Genomic DNA, 17,906 nt, shown 5'->3' with positions numbered 1-17,906 from the left:
GGCGATAGTCCCGTGAATCTATCAGTTTCCGTGTCGAACCCTTTGATGGTGCCAGGAGCTTGTGGGGTCTGCACTAGCTGTGGCTGCTGAGGAGACGAGGCCTGCCATGCCTGGCCGGGCTGTTGACTAGGCGCGTCTCCACAAAGTTGCTCCCCTAGCTGGTGACTGTGGAGGTCTGGGCTGGAAGGAGCTCCTGGTGTGTGGGATGCTGCGCTTCCTGGCCCCGCGGAGTCTCTGTTTAGGTAAGGTGGTTGCTAGCTGGTAGTCCTGCTGGCAGGGATTTCAGGCCCCTGCTTCTCAAAGGATTCCCTCTGGGATGACTTCTGGCCCCGGGCTGGAAGCAGGGCCAGTGGTCTGGAAAGGCAGTAACCTTCCGGCTCAAGCGCAGAATCATAAATGATGAGGTGGTGGCAGTGGTTTGACCTGCAGACTCACGCCAGTTACCTTGCTTTATCGTTAATAATGTGGAAGAGGATTTGTGATGAATACCTTCCCTCAAAACACTCTTTTTTAAAACTTGATTTATCCTCGGTTGATGGCCTCAAATGATGAAACCACCCCAAACCCAGATACCCACAGAAATCTCATTTCATTCACTTATACTTATGTTGACTTTCTTCAATTTATCTTGAAAGGTTTCCAAAAAAAAAAAAAAAGTTGTTCCAGCACAGTGGTGCACACCTTAAATCCCTGCTCCCGGAGAGGCTGATGCTGATGGGTCACTGAAGGGCTAAAACTATCAGGCATTTGGGGATGAGGGACCACCAGGCTGTCCAAGGAGGGGAGAACCAGCTCAGGTTGGCATCAAGCAAGTCAGGATCAAGTATAGACTCTGCACAGACCAGTAGTTGGGTAAGGTTTGTGAGCGGTCATTGCGCTTCCAGCTTGGGTGACGGAAACCTAATCCCTATAACAACAAGAAAAAGTGGCACCATTTTGGTACGGTATTTCATTAAATCATCATATTTTACAAACAGGAATACCACGAAGCCACATATAAAACGATTCAAACAATGCTGTCCAAAACTAGATTAGTTAAAAAAAAGGAAAATTATTTTTTAAAAGTTAAATTTTTAAGAAATGTATAGAAAATCGAAAATCTTCAACTTTCCTTTGGTAGCAAATGTATATATCTGCATAAGTGTGTGTGTATGTATATATGTTTTTAGTGCTCCCCACCCCACCAGACTAATTTCGTTGAGGGAGGAATTTTTTTTTGTCTTTGTATCTCCAAAGCCTGCCTTGAACGTAGTAGGGGCCCTGTCCTCAACCCTGTTAGCAAGCAGCTCATCTCTCCTTCCTTTTGTGGCTAACCTCCTCAGAAAGACTGTCTTCAATAGGTGCCTCCACTTCCTCTCTCTCACTTTCTTCTTCTCCCCTTAGAGTCTGGCTTGAGACCTCGTCATTCTACCAGTGATCACCTCGCTGCCAAATCCGGTGGCCTTTTCTCAGTCCTCATTCTCCACTTCTCAGTGGCCTTTGATGCTGTGGATCAATCTCTCCTCCTTGATCCTCTCTTCTCTCAAGGTTTTTGGGATACATCTCTCTCTGTCTCTGTCTCTCTCGCTCTCTCTGTGTCTCTCTCTCTCTCTCTGTCTCTCTCTCTCTCTCTCTCTGTGTCTCTCTCTCTTTCGTTCTCCTGCCTGTGTGACCAATCCTTCTCTGTCTCCTTTAGGTCATGCCTGCTAACCGTGAATGTCCCACAGGTTCTGTCTCGGGCCCTCTTCTCTTTGCCCATGTCCTATTTCACTTGGTGATCTCATGAACTCCCATAAATTCAATTATTTCTATGCTGATGATTCTGAAATCTAATTTTCCAGGCTTTACCTCTCTGCTGACCCCCAGTCTCACATTTCCAACTGCTGCAGACTTCTTAAACTCTGCATGCCCAAAATGACTCCATTCTTTCTCCCTCAAACGTTTCCTGTTACTGTTAAGGGTCCCTCCATCCCACCATCTTCCTAGGCACCCAGGCTTGCAGCCTAAGTGTCGTCCTCAGGCTCTTCACTCCCTCAGTCACACATCCAAGCTGTTGCCAAGGCCTGACCATTTCACCTCTGCCTCATTTCTTATGGACTTCACTTCGGCAGCATCTCTCCTATACACCCCCTTCTCTCCTTTGATATTTCCACCACCCTGGTGCAAACCCTCATCACCTCATGCCTGGACTATTTAACAGTAACTGTTGGGGTGGGGGTGGGGGGGTGCCTGCTTCAGTTCATCCTGCACTCAGCCACTAACGTGATTTTCCTAAAGTACCGCTCTGATCATGTCACCTCTTAATAACTGTGAGAAATAACTCGTTCGGACTCAGGAGGGATGGAGTTAAAAGCCCAGTTTATTACACGGTTGCAACCACGGATGTCCTATGGACTAGGACACGTTGTACCAAAGCAGGAGTTCACTATTTATCTGTAATCCTGGCCACAAAGTCCCTCCTCTGTTTCCTCACTGGCTGAGTACTCTAGAGTGTACAACCTTCTGGTACGTCTATTACACATCTACTCCTTGACATGTTTCTCATCCTTCTTCATACATCGCATGTTCAGAAAATGGCGTCTTAGCCCCTCTTGGAGGTGGAGAAGCTAATATTTATAAGCCTATTAAGCATACGAACTCTAAGCAAAGCATAACCTTTGTCTAACAGCAAAACAAGGTTAAGACCAGCTTTGTCCCATTTTACTTAGTTACTTTTAGCAGTTGTTTCGATTTTATGGAATCTTTTGTTCAACTTACTTCTGTTTGTTAACTAACTTCTGTCAGCAAAAGAAGATAAGACCGGCTGTATCCTATTTTACTCAGTCACTTTTCTGGCTGTTTGCTCCAGATTTATGGGAACAAACATTTTCATTGTATCTCTCAATAATCTACCCCCCCTCCACACACACACACACACACACACACTTTTTAGTCTTCTGCTTTGTAGCCTCCCACATTCTGCAGTTCAGCAATGCTGACTGCCCCCCATGCCCAGAATGTTCTTCCTCCTCATCGGTACCTCCTGGTGTCCCTGACTTCTTTCAAATCCTAGATAAAATTCCATCTTCTACAAGAAGCCTTTCCCAATCCTTCTTAATTTTAATCCCTTGCCTCTGTTAATTATTTCCAATTTATCCTGTCCAGAGCTTGTTTGTGTATAATTCTTCGCATGTTGTTTCTCTTATTAGAGTATGAACTTCTTGAGAAAAAAGACTGTCTTTTGCTTTTGTATGCACAGTGCCTGGCACATAGTAGGCATTGAATAAATGTTTGTTGTCTGACTGACTAAGAAATGCTTATTAATTGCTTGGTTGAACTGAGGCGTGTAGCCTAGGTATACATGTAAGGTGCATGCATATCTTTGTGTGTGTGAAAGTTCAGGTGGATATATGTGTACATAGTTATGCACAGTGGGTTCCTGGTGTTTAGACATAACTTTTATGTGCCAATAGCAACTAGGATCTTGAGCCTGCCTGGGGCTTCCATTCTCTGGGGTCTTCCAGCTGCAACCTCAGTTCCTGCTTCCTTCCCTTGCTTCTTACTCATTTCCTCTCTGCTACCTTGTGAGACTCTGGTGCTGGAGTGAGAAGGTATGTCTAGTGACTTGGTCATCATTCAGTCTAAGACCCTCCTCCATGCTCTCTGAGGGGCAATGCTTTACTGGCTCTAGGGATGTTTCTGCTTGGCAAGCCCAGTTGTGTTAAGGTTGATAGACTTTCTGCTTTTCTCGTTTGTACATCAGGAGGCCTCTGCCTCTTCTGTTAGTGGACTCCAGCCTGTTCAGGGGAAATTCAGTTAAACATTTTTGTTCCCCTCTGAGTCCTCTGTTCACTTTGTTGTCCAGGACCTCCGTTGGTATGAGTAGGGAAGGCAAAAACCATAATATATGATTGAAAAGGATGTGCCTCTGATCACCTGGCCATGATCTCCTATGTTGGCCTTGATAATGAAGAGTGGGGCCAGGGGAGGAGGTGCTTTTTTTAGCCAAGAAAATGAGGCTTAAAGGGTATTCTGAATCTTATTTTAAGGAGAAGGGTGTGATTAAAAGGAGCTCTTTGCAAAGTTTATATTTTAAAGCAAAGTTCACTTGTTAATTTAAAAAGAAACTAAGTTTAGCTAGGGTTTGCTTACTTGAGTTTGGTAGATAAAAATGATGTCCTTTATTATTAAGTTATTCATTAAATGGTCATCTTAAAAAATTCCCCTGGACACACACCCTGAACAAAATGTGCATATAAGTGAGTGTGTGTGTGTGTGTGTGTGTGTAAGTGTGTAAAAGAGAGAAAAAGAGATGAGGATGCATTGCTGTGGCCAGAACTTTCCTCACCAGATGCCCACGGCCTCTTGGAAGGTGCTTACCATTCCATTAGTCCACAGGGTCTCGTTTCCCCTTCTGTGGGTGCCTTTTTTTCCCCTTAACTGTTCCTTGAAAGAATGAAGTTCACCACCAGTTCCTTTGCGTGCCCAGAGCTGTGGATGTCTCAAAAGGACCAGAGTTACGCTATGTGACTGTGGTTTCAGGTCCATTCCGCTGCCTCCTTCCTGTCTGGCACAAGGGGCCTTGGGTAGTGTCCAGGGGTACACTGGCCATCTGGAGGTGGGCATCTGAGCCCCAAAGAGGAGCCTCAGTTGAAGTGATCTCGCTTTTGAGCCCCCAGGTTCCAGCTTTACTGGAAGGGGAAAGGGATGGAGGATGCTCCCAGGAGAAGACTCTGGCCCGATGCTTTTCATTGGAGCTCCAGGGCAGTGCCTGATGTGAAGGAAGAGATCCTGGAAGGTCCAGCAGTTCCTGAGTGAAGTCATGTTGGAAGAATAGCACGGAGGTCATGACGATGGAGGACTTTGCCTGAGTACTTGGAGAAGGAGGTGAGGATTTCCAAAGGATTGGCAGGGAGAAGGGAATCTTCCCATGTGGGGCCCAGGAAAACCCTACCGTGTGAAAGGCAGGGGAGAGATGGGCAGTCGCAGCCGCTGACCCCAGCTCTGCAGCATTGGCCCACCGCCCTCTTTGGCAGGCCACTTCATGGGTTGGAAAGCCCAGGGGAAGGTGAAAGGCGCAGATAGTCCGTGTGGACATTTTTCAGCAATGTAAGATGGGTCTAGAGGGTAGATGGAGGGATGATCTCAGGGGCAGCATTGGTAATGCAGAAGGGCCTGGGGTAAGGGGTCTCTGCTCCTCACGACTTCTTTCTCCTCCAGCTCAGCCCTTCCCCGGGCAGCAGTATGGAGGATAAGGAGAGAATGACTGCTGGTCTCCTCATAGCCACCTTTCAGGTGAGTTCTTCTCTCCTCTCTTCTCCTTTCTCTCCTCTCTTCTTCCCTTTCTCTCCTTCAGTTCATTTCAGCAAACATCGTTACATGCTTCCTGTGTGCCAGGCAGCAAGACCCCAAAGGTAAAAGTGAAGCTACCCCTCCCCAGTGACCTCACTTTCTATTGGTGGGTGTGCTTATTCAAAGGTAAGAGGCAAAGACTGCTAGAAAGAGACACAAGGAGAGAAACGGGGAGGCAGGGAATAGAGGGTGTGAGGGAGGAAGAGAAGAAGCGGACAAGAGAGTCAGTGGCCTCCTGCCTTGGGTGCCTATCGTGACATTCTGCTTAGGAAGGCTGCTTAGACAAGCAGGAGAATGTCCAGAGAAGGCTGTCCAGGATGCAGAAGGGGCTTGAGTTCTTGCCAGAGGAGGACCCGCTGAATGGCCTGGGGCGCTTGGGTTGGAGACGATTGAAGGGTCACGTGAGAGCTGGGCCAGTGTATTTGTTGGACATTCCTGAGGACGAGGATTGTTCTGCTTGGCCCCAGGGGCACCAGTGAGAGCGAGGAGTAGTCATCGAAAGAGGTGAATACATAGTCACGTGAGGGCAGACTTCCTGGAAATGAGAGCTGTCAGAAGGAAGAGATGCCTCAGCGTCCTGGGGGCTCCCACCCAGGGCTGAATGACCACTCATCAGAGATGCCCGTCTTGTGCTTCTGTCTCTCTCTGCACTGGACCATATGCCTCTGGGGTCCCTTCCAGCCCTTGTTCTCTAACTGTCCGAATGACCACTTCCTAAAATAGCAATAAGCATTAGAGGGAAAAACAGATTCACAGACAACTTGCCCCGAGCCCCAATTCAACCACGTCATCCTGACGGTGTTTACGGATGAAACAAGAATGAGGACAGACAACAGCATGGGAACCTCTCTCTGTGACGACCTTGTTTTGCCTTCAGTGACGATGAAGCCACATTTCTCATGTGTCCCATGAAGAGAGAGAAGAGACCCTAAAAAATAAGTCATCAGAAGAGACTAGGCATTGGCGGGGGGGTGTCCGAGGCTGCCCAGTTCCGAGAGCTTTGAAGGGTCGATTTCCAAATTCTAAGAAAGAACATTTTCTTGCTCCTTGGAAAAGATGATGGGTGTTGTTACTTCTTTAAAAATAAAAAAGCCTATCAAAAAAAATTTCATTAACTACTGATCCCGGGGTTTATTTTCCTATCTCTACAAAATCTTCATGAGTAAAAACCCCTACACCTAGTCGGAGCATCCTTGATGAAAGCAGGAGGAAGGAACAGGCAGCGTTTTGCAAACAGCTTTCCACTAGATAGACTAGATATCGCAACTCCACAGAAGTTAGAAATTTAAGTGAAAGGGGCAGGGGAAACAAGGGCCCACTAGTTATAACTGCTGACTGGAACAAAATCCAATATTCAAAGCTCTCCTCAAAGATCAAAGAAGATCGTGCCCCCAGGGAAAGCCGAGGGCCGTCGATGCTTAAAAATGTCATCTCAGAGCTCTGAGCTTGAGATATTGTCTCCTGGACGAGTTGGTCAGCCTCGAGTGTATCTAAGGAGAGATTAATATTTGGACTGTGATTGCCAATGTTAGTGTTGTGTGTTAATGATCAGATGGAGGCTGATTCTCTCGTGTGGTTTGGGGCTCTCAGAGTAAAAGGCACAGTTTTCTGGGGGGTTCCTTTTGGAGAGGATTGTCGGGGTGACATAGGTAATCAAATGTGTGCAACCTACTGCGGGGCCCACCACAAGTGGGAAAGCAGTAACTATTGAAGGCATGGTCCCTGGCTGAGCACAAATGTGTTTCATACAGGAATCTGTGACATTCAAGGATGTGTCTGTGGACTTCACCCGGGAGGAGTGGAGTCGCCTGGATCCTGCCCAGAGGACCCTGTACAAGGATGTGATGTGGGAGACGTATGAGAATCTGGTCTCTGTGGGTAAGCGCAGCTCCCCCCATGTGAAATCCAGAACTGATTTTGGCAAAAATATTCCAGACGGCCTGTCGCTTTGGAAGCGTCCTGGCGCCTTTGTGGCCGATAGAGAGCATGCCTCTAGATTAACTGTCCGTCTGGTCCTCTCTTTAGCATCCAAAGCCCTTCACGACATGGGTTCCTCCTGCCCGTCTGGGCTTCTCACAGTTTGCCTTCTGTGGGTCCAGCAGCCTGTCCTCGGGCCCTCCGATAGACAGTGCGTTCTACCTCCTGTCTCCAGGTTTCTGCACAACTGAAGTATCACCCTCTCCATGAGGTCCCCACAGTCAATTGGGCCTCTTCCCTCAAATGATCTGATGTTATTTTTTTTACTTAATTTATTTTGATTTGAGCTTTTGAGTTTAAAATTTTTCTCCCCCTTCCTCCCCACCACCCACCCCAAGACGGCACACAATCTGATACAGGCTGTATATATATACATTCTTATTTTCATCTTATTTCCATCATCATGACCTCCGTGCTGTTCTTCCAGTATGACTTCACTCAGGACTTGTTGGTCCAGCCAGGAGGACCAGGAACTGCTGGACCTTCCATCGTATTTTTGCATCATATTTTCACATTAGTGATGTTGTAAGTAAAAATTAGAACCAATAGGAGGAACCACCAGAAAGAGGAAACAAAACTCAACAGAAGAGAAAAAAAATAGCAAATAGTATGCTTCAATCTGCATTCAACTTCCATAGTTCTTTCTCTGAATGTGGATAGCATTTTCCATCACGAGGCCTTTAGAGATGTGTTAGATCCTTGTATTACTGAGAAGGGTTAAGTCTATCAATATCAGTCATCACACAACGTGGCTGTTACTGTGTACAATGTTCTCCTGGTTCTGCTCACTTCACTCAGTATCAGACCATACAAGTCTTCACAGGTTTTTCTGAAGTCAGCCTGTTCATCATTTCTCACAGCACAATAGTATTCCATTACATTCACATACCACAACTTGTTCAGCCATTCTCTAGTTGATGGGCATCCTCTCAATTTCCAATTCTTTGCCACCACGAAAAGAGCTGCTATAAATGTTTTTGTACATGTGTGTCCTTTTCCCATTTGTGTGATCTATTTGGGATATAGCCCTAGAAGTGCTTTGCTGGGTCAAAGGGTATGCACATTTTTATAGCCCTTTGGGCATAGTTCCAAATTGCTCTCCAAAATGATCAGACCATTTCACAACTCCACCAACAATGCCTTAGTGTTCCAGTTTTCCCACATCTTCTCCAACATATATCATTTTTCTGTTTTGTCATGTTCGCCAATCTGATAGGTCTGATGTTATTTTTTGCACGCCTTGTTTTCTTCCTTGTGTGTCCATGTGGTTTCCTGAGTGGAGGCGTTTTTTGGGGGGCATGCTCAGTGTCTGGAGCTCACCTTCCTCTCTTAGTATAGGGTGGATTGATTTTCCCTCCAAGCCAATTCAGATCTTGACCGATATATTCTCCCTGAAAGCTGTATGGGCTCCCCACCACGTGCTGGGACTGTCTTCTTTCTCATGAGATACACATTGTGGGATTGCCTAGGGAGCTCTGGGGCGGTCCAGGTGCCTTGCTTCTCCCCTGCCCCGTGCCAGCTCCCCTTCTCTTCCTAACATACATTCCCTCAACGATGTCTTCTGTTCCTGTTTTTTGGGGCTCCTCATTGCTTACATGTTGCATAGCCTGCTCAGTCAAGTAAGTAAACATTTATCAAGCCCCTACTATGTGCCAGGCACTCTGCTAAGAACTGGTTATACAGAGGAAGGCAAAAACAGTCCCTGCTGTCCAGGAGCTCACAGTCAGATGGGAGGAACAACATACAAATTGTTATGTACAAACAAGATATAGGCAGATTAAATTGGAGATAATCTACAGAGGAGAGGTCTTAGAATTAAGGGGATTGGGATTGGATTTTGGTAGAAGGTGGGATTTTAGCAGTGACCCGAAGGAAGCCAAGAGATGGGTGAGGAGGGTGAGAAGTCCAGGCGTGAGGGAGAGCCCCTGGAAATGCCACCTCTGATTGGGAGATGGAGTGTCATGTTCAAGCAACCACAAGGAAGCCAGTGGCCAGCCCACCCACCAGGATCTCATTCCTATTTTGTGTCCTCCGTTCATTCTTAATTCCTGAGAAACTCGTGTGTCCTACGCTCTAGTTCCAGAGTGCGGTACTGGTAGAATGTTGTGTCAGAGCAAAGCCAGGGAAGCTTGGCATTGAAGGGGCTTCACAGTTTCCTAAGAGCAGTCCAGGACTGGTGGAGTTCACCGCTGGGACTGAGGGGGCCAGGTTGAGGTGGGACTCTGAGGATGGTCCGGTTCTCCTCTTTGAGGGTCACGCTGTTCTGATTGCATCAAACCCTTGAAAACTTGAGAGCTTTCTGTAAAGGATCTGGAAGCACGCTAAGGAGGAAAGGCCAAGTGGAGAAAGAACAGCTGTTGCCTAGATTACAAGGTGCCTTTGAATGAAGAGCCCGTAGGGCTTGTCTCTCAGTGTATCTGAGACAGACAGTGCAGGTGGGCGAGGACTGGGATCCCGAGTTGGGACCCTGCTCCGTCCTTGGGGACAAAAGCGAGTGTTTCAGACCAGCCTCTGGTCATTCTTCGCACCCTGCTCGTCCTTGAGTAATTCAATGCTGATTGCCGTCTGTCCTTGTGTGCAGGGATTCCCGTTTCCAGACTGGATGTGACCTCCCTGTGGGAGAAGCAGGAAACAGCGTGGAGTCCCGAGGGCAGAGACCCCAGGGGGTTTTGTCTAGGTGAGTGAATGGCAGGCAGACTGGCACATTTTTATTTTTGTTTTTACGTACAAGGAATTGAAAAAGAATTACCTTTGTGATCTTACATCTCTATGTTGCTTATTTCTTTTCAAAATTATATAATAAATTTAACTCATTGGTTACAAAATTTTCCTCTGGGTCTGTATCTCTTCCTGACTGTCCCTGGTTCTTGTCAGTCCATTTACAAAAATGCTACAGTGCCTCTCCTTTTCTCTTTTGAGGGGTATCACTCATATCACTCTTCTTTCCAAATGATCCCAGGCATTGAAAAGCCCTTTATAGCAAATAAGCATGGTCAAGCAAAGCAAACCCACACGTTGACCGTGTTTGAGGATGGAGGTCTCGAGACCCTCTGCGCTGGAGCCCCCCACCTGCCAGGTGGTGGATGACTTCATCATCATAGAGTTGTGTCATCACATCATTTGTGGTTCTTTCAGATCCGTTTTTCTTTACAGTGTTATAGTTATTGAATAATTGTTCTGGTTCTGCTTATTTCATGCTGCGTCAGTCCATACAAGTCTTACCAAGTTTCTCTGAATTCATCCTTTCATTATTTCTTGTATCTCTATAGTCCATTAAAATAACCTATCATAATTTGTTTCACCATCCCCCATGGATGTGCTTGCCCTTGGTTTCCAATTCTTTGACAGAACAAAAAATGCGTATATAAATATCTTTGTAGATATGAGCCCTTCCCTCTGTCTTTGATCTCTCTGAGATGTCGAGTTGATTGATGGTATTCTTGAGTCAGAAAACATGTATACTCTAGTGACTTTGTGAATATGATTACTGTTACTTTCCACAATGGTTGGACTACTTCACAGTCCCACGAACAGTGCATTAATGTTCCTCTTAAACCTCAGAATCATTTTAATTTGCAGAACTAATTATTTAGAAGTGTTTTTTCATATGGTTGTCTTATCTTTTGACCATTTATTTTTTGGGGAATGGTTATTGTTGTCATTCATTTCAATTAGTTCCTTGTATAACATCTCAGAATTTTATCAGAGAAACTTGATGCAAAGATTTTTTTTTCCCCAGCTGTTTCCCTTCTAATTTTAATTGCATTGATTTTATTTGTGCAAATCCTTTTCAGTTTTGTGCAATCAAAATTGCCCATTTTATCTTCATTTTTCCTGTCTTCTATTTGGTCATCAACTCTTCTATCTATCCATAGTTTTGAAAAGTATCTCCTTCCTTCCTCCTCCAATTTGTTCACAATTATGTGAACCTTTATGTCTCTGTGTGAGACAGTTGCTGATCTAAACCTAATTTCTGCCAGATTACTTTTCAGTGTTCCCAGAATTTTTGTAGAATAATGACTTTGTGTGTGTGTGTGAGGCAGTTGGGGTTAAGTGACTTCCCCAGAGTCACACAGCTAGTGAGTGTTATGTATCTGAGACCAGATTTGAACCAGGACTTCTTGACTCCAGGGCCAGGGCTCTATCCACTGCGCCACCTAGCTGCCCCAATAAATGACTTCTTATTCCACTAGTTGGTGTTGGGGGTTTATTGAACACTCTGTTACTGTGTTTATTTGTTTCTCTTTGTTGTATACCTAATCTGTTCCACTGATTGACATTTTTGTTTTTTGTCGTATAATTTTGATCATTACTACTTTGTAATACCCAACTGGCCCCTGTATACCCATCTTCCTTCCACTTTTTTTGGTTGTTCTTTTCTTTAAGATTCTTGATTTTTTGTTCCTCCAGATAGAAGTTTATAATTTACTTCTGGCTCTATAATGTAGTCCTTTGGTGGTTTGATTGGTATGGCATTAAATAAGTAAATTTATTCAGGGAGTATTGTCCTTTTATTTTTAATATTAGCAGTGTCCAATCATGAGTTATTAATATGTCCAAAATTATTTGCCTATAGTTCTCTAAAGAATGTTTTGTGAATATGTTCACATAGTTCCTATATATGTCTTGGTGGGTAGACTCCCAAATATTTACACTTTCTCTGGTTATATTGAATGTAATTTCTCTAAATATACAGAATATGTGGATTTATTATATATTCTGCTATTTTACTAAAGTTATTGTTTCATTTGGTTTTTTAGTTGAATCTCTAAGCATCTCTAAATAGATCTACATCTGCAAAAGTCAGTTATTTTGCTTCCTCTTTGCCTATGTTTATTCCCTCAATTTCTTTTTCTTGTCTTATTGCTATAATGAGCATTTCTAGTATTAATAGTGGTAATGAAATTCCTTGCTTTACCCCTGGTCTTCATGGAAAGATCTCTAGTGTTTCTCTAATAAATATTATGATGTTTCTTTGTTTCAGATAGATACTGTTTACCATTTTAAGGAAAAGATCACTTAATCCTGCTCTTTTTTTTTTTAGTTTTTAGTTTTTTGTTATTTTTGTTTTGTTTTGTTTTTTTAGCAAAATGGGTATTGTATTTTGTTAGTAGCTTTTTTGGCATCTGTTGTTAGAATCATGACTTTTAAAAATTGTTTTTATTGTTAATTTGGCTGGTTATGTTAATAGTTTTCCTAAAATATTGAACTGGTCTGTCATTCCTAGTATAGATCCCACCTAGTCATAGTGTATACTCTTTTTAATATGTTGCTATAGCTCTTTTGATAATATTTAATATTTTTGTGTCAATATTCATCAGGGACACTAGTCTGTAACGTGCTCTGCTTTTTTTCTCCTTGGTTTAGGTATCCAAAGCATATTGGTATCATAGAAGTGTGTTTCCACATAAAGTTTATGTAATGGAACCAGTTATTTTTTGAATGTTTGATAGAATTCACTTGTAAATTCACCTAGCCTAGAGTTTTTTCTTTGGAAGTTCATTTATAACTTACTCAGTTTCTTTTTCTGAGAGTGAGTTATTTAAATTCTCTATTTCTTGTTCTATTAAATTCTGTAAATTCTTTATTTTCTGTTGATTATTATCTGTTTCACTTAAGGCATCTATTTGGTTGGCAAAAAATTGATCAAAATATTGCTGTTGTTCAGTCACTCAGCCGTGCCTGATTCCTTGTGATGCCGTGGACCACAGCACTCCAGGCCCTTCTATCCTTCCCTGTCTGTTGAGTCTGTGCAGGTACACGTTTGTTGTTTCCATGACACTATCTGTCCACCTCATCCTCTGCCGTCCCCTTCTCCTTTTGCCTTCAGTCTTCTCCAACATCAGGTCTTTTCCAGTGAGTCCCGTCTTCTCATTATATAGCCAGAGTATTTCAGCTTCAGCTTCAGTATCTGACTTTCCAGTGAATAGTTTATAGTTTCTAATTATTGCATTTTTTTCCACTTGTTGTAAATTTTCATTTTTTTCCTTTTTGATTTCTTTAATGATTTATTTTCTTCCTTGTATCTACCTACTGAATTTCCTTTTCTTTCCTCTCCTGTGCACATAAAAACAGAGCAGCTCCCCCTCCAAGTTCCCTGTTATCTTATTTAACTCTCTCTATGACTTTTGAAGACATTAAGGCTCTAAAGGAACATTGGAATCTTTACTGTCTAGTTGAATATAAGCTTTTCTTTATCTTCTAGCCCCTTCCTTTAGCTCAAATGTGTTTACCTTTCTAGATGTTTCTTGACTCCTGTGATTAAATTTCATAGTATCCATTCAGTTCTGATCGTTTCATCAGGAACACTTAAAAATCTTCTGTTTTATTAAAGGTCCCATTTTTTCCCCTGTTGAATTTTATTCAGTTTTGCAAGGTGATAAGTTATTGTTCGTTGTAAGCCTATACCTTTTGACTTTTGGAATATTGTATTCCAAAATTTCTCCTTCATGCTAGTGATAGCTGCCAAATCTTATGTGGCACTGACTGGGGTCCATTGCTACACGAATGAACTCTGTACTTTTGGCTACTTAACAGTATTTTTCCTTTGACAAAGCTCTGGACTATGGCCAGAATGTTCCTCAGAGTTTCCATTTTGCAGTCTCTCTCAGGCAGTGACGAGCATATTTTCTACTTTCACTTTGCCTTTGGGGCAGTTATTACTTGTAATTTCTTGATGCATCGTATCCAGGTTGGGTTTTTTTTTTGTTCTTTATTGTCACTGTTTTTAGGTAGCCAGGTGATTTTTATATTATCGCTTCAGTAATACAGTTTAAACTACCAGAGCTTAAAACTGCACTGACATTTGGTGTACCTTGTATGTGATTTTGATTAGTATTTTCTTTTATGCTTATTTTTTAGTTTTATATTTCCTCCCCTAATTTCTTCCCTATAAAAATTTTAATAGAAAAAATATACCAGTTCTCCATAATTAAGGTAAGTGTCTCACTTTAGATATGTCACAGAATCATGAAAGTTAAGAGTTGGATGGACTTTGGTGGACATCTGATACATCCTATACCTGATGGCTGACAAATGACCATACGGCTTGTGTTCAGAGGAAAATCACTGCTTCCGGAGGCATCCCATTCCTCTTTTGTGGAGCTCTAATCATTAAGAAATTTCCCCTCAAATCAGGCCTAAGTTTATCTCTTTGCGGCGTCTACTCATTGTTCCCCATTCTTCCCTTTGGGTCTGTCCCCCATAAGTCTTCTTTGAGAGGCAGCGTGATGAGTAGAGAATTGTCCTTGGAATCAGGAAAACCCGAGCCTCTGACTCATACTGGTTAGGTGACTCTGAATAGATGGATTGACCTCTGTGTGCATCAGGTGTCTCTGTGTCAGTGCAGGAAATTCGTTACGAGGAACTCCATCTGTAGATTCAGTCATTACTTCTCCCTCTGTTCCTTTTCTGGGCTCCGAGGCTGTCCGCCATGTTGGAATGTGGCACTCGGTCCTGAAGGTGTAGTCTGACCAGGGAAGTTCATTAACCTTTTGTCTTCTGGATGCCAGTCCTTCCTGAGAATAGCTTCAGAGAGTCTTTATTGCTGTGTATGCCGCCATATTCTTTCCTTTACTTATGTTGCGCTTGCTAACATCCCTGCATCTTTTAAAGAAGAGTGGTTCTCCAACTATACCTTCCCTACTTGGTAACTGTGGAATGAGTTTCTGTACACAAATATAGGACTTGATGATTATCTCTTTTACATTTCTTATGAATTTCAACCTATTGATTTAGTCTGTTGAGATGTCTGTGAAGCTTTATTCTCATGTATATTATTAGCTCATTTCCACATTTCATTAGATTATGTGCCTTTAAGTCATTTATTAAAATGGGTTGTTGGATTTTTTTTAAAAAATGATTCCTTATTGTTTTGCATGGCTATACATATTTATAATAGATTTGGTTTTTCTTGCCTTCTCAAGGGGTAGGGGACAGGGTGAGGAAATTCAAAGCTGAAAATAAAACAATTTTAAAAATGAAAACTGAAATAAAAATATAATTCCCTATTTCATTAAGAAATGAACTTAAACTCTTAACATTTAGTATATGATGTTTAGGGTTTTGTCATTTTTTAATTTTCATAACAAGTCAGATTGCTATTGTTTGGTATGCCATGCCTTTCTTCTTGGCTGTTTTAAAAAATTAATTTGTCAATTATTGAAGATTGGCAGCAATGGATCTGTGTGGATTTGTGATTGTAGGTTGGCAATCAATAAATTCTGTGTTTAATCTCTTTTTTCTTCAAGGTTTTTGGTAATTTAAAATACATATGTATAAAATATATATATATATATATACATACATACATATGTAAATACACACACAAACACACACATATGTAAATACAAATACACACAGAGAGACACACTTTCCTGAAATATATTGGTTCATTTCTTTTGATTTTCCCAATTTGGGGAAAGCCTAATAATTCTTTAGATTTCTTCAATTGCTTATGGTCTTCCAAATCTGTCACTTTTATCTATATAGATTCTAAGTTGAGTATATTTTTATTTGAGTGGTATTTCTCTGCTAACTTTCTTCCTTCCTATGTGGCTTTTCACTCTTTAGTTACGCAGAAGATAATTTGGCTTTCCATTAAATGTTTTTATTGACATCTGTAATTGTTTGAATGCACTGGAATGTAACTCGCTCTTTTGCTATCTTTTTATCTGTCTTTGGCTTTAGTTCAGACAGTCTTTGTTCTGCCTGGTTCAAATTGAGCGTCATTGTCCTCATTGGAAGAGACAGAAACTGGAACTTGCTCTAAAGAAGATTCCTTGCTCTCAGTACAGAATCAGTGGCTAGTGATTTTTTTAATTTTTTTTTTATTTTTTCAGATTCCCTTAGTAACAAGATCAAATTTAAAACAAGGGACTCAAGGCTGATGAAGAATATCTGCATAGAAGCGTCATCCAAGAAGAGACCACCAAAGGATGCAGCCTGGCATTGTAAGATGGACAAAGCCGGGGAATATGATGATGATTTAGAAAAGCCAAAGGGTGACCTAGAGAGACACTCCAGACAAGGAACAATCACTCCCGGAGCATCTTTTAATAAAGGAAGTGGACCCCAGAGTAATACATTTGGGAGAAGATTGACCTTTGGTTCAGACCTTGTTGCACTTTGGAGAGGAACAATGAGGAAAAGTTTCTATAAATATAAGATGCTTGGAAAGGGCTTCCAAGATTTTCCTGCCCTAATTACTTACAATACATTCTCCTTAGAGAAGAATTTTTCTAAGTATACCAAATGCAAGAAACCCTTTAGGTACCACTCAGACCTAATTACATTTCATAGAATATATGCTGGAGAGAAGCAACATAAGCACAATAAACATGGCAAAGCCATTGGCAGAAGGTCCAATTTTATTGGGCATCAGAATAGAGACAAAGATGAGTATAAGCGATATGAGAAAGCCTTCAGCTACGAGGGAAGCTTGACTCAATATAAAGGAATTCATATTAGAGAGAAACCTTTGGAATGTAATGAATTTGGAAAAGCCTTGAGTGAGAAGGGACGTATTGTTCATCAGGGAATTCATACCAGAGAGAAACCCTTTGATTGTAACAAATGTGGGAAAGCCTTCAGTAAGAGGGGATGCTTTAATAGACATCAGAGGATTCATACTGGAAAGAAATGCTTTAGATGTAATGAGTGTGGAAAAGCTTTCAGTGAGAGTAGACACTTTATTATTCATAAGAGAATTCACACTGGAGAGAAACCTTTTGAATGTAAAGCTTGTGGGAAAGCTTTTAATGTTAAGGAAAGCCTTTATAGACATCAGAGAATTCACACTGGAGAGAAACCTTTTGAATGTGATGAATGTGGGAAATGCTTCAACCACGGGGAAAGCCTCATTAATCATCAGAAAACTCATACAAGAGAGAAATTCTTTGCATGCAATGAGTGTGGGAAAGCCTTCAGTGATAGCCAAATACTCAAAAGTCACCAAGGCGTTCATACTGGAGAGAAACCCTTTGAATGTAATGAGTGTGGGAAAGCCTTCAGTGAAAGAGGTCGCCTTAATAGACATCAGAGGATTCATACTGGAGAGAAACCCTTCGAATGTAACGAATGTGGGAAAGCCTTCAGTGAGAGTGGACATTTTATTATCCATCAGAGAATTCATACTGGAGAGAAGCCATTTGAATGTAGTGAATGTGGGAAGGCCTTCAGTGAGAGGGGAAGCCTTAATAGACATCAGAGAATTCATACTGGAGAGAAACCCTTTCAATGTAATGAATGTGGGAAAGGCTTCAACCGGAGGGAAAACCTTATAAGTCATCTGAGAACTCATACTAGAGAGAAACCCTTTGCTTGTAATGAGTGTGGAAAAACCTTCAGCCAGAGGGGGAACCTTACTACCCATCAGAGAACTCATACTGGAGAGAAACCCTTTGCTTGTAATGAATGTGGGCAAGCCTGTAGTCAGAGAGCAAGCCTTATTTATCATCATAGGAGTCATACTGGAGAAAAACCCTTTGACTGTAATGAATGTGGGAAGGCCTTCAGTGAGAGGGGAAACCTCATTGCACATCAGAGAACTCATACTGGTGAGAAACCCTTTGAATGTAGTGAATGTGGAAAAGACTTTAGCCGGAGGGAAAACCTTATTA

The 17,906-nt window shown here is 42.2% G+C and overlaps 1 pseudogene; it reads left to right on the top strand.

Moving 5' to 3' along the window:
- The first annotated feature begins 665 nt into the window (after positions 1-665).
- Positions 666-17,906, top strand: part of LOC114052584 — a 20,547-nt pseudogene continuing 3,306 nt past the window's right edge.

Source organism: Vombatus ursinus, unplaced genomic scaffold, assembly GCF_900497805.2.
Source record: "Vombatus ursinus unplaced genomic scaffold, bare-nosed wombat genome assembly UNPS02014808.1, whole genome shotgun sequence".
In the NCBI taxonomy this organism is placed as follows: domain Eukaryota; kingdom Metazoa; phylum Chordata; class Mammalia; order Diprotodontia; family Vombatidae; genus Vombatus; species Vombatus ursinus.
The sequence above is the reverse complement of the archived record's forward strand: the minus strand, read 5'-3'. Positions and strand labels throughout refer to the sequence as shown.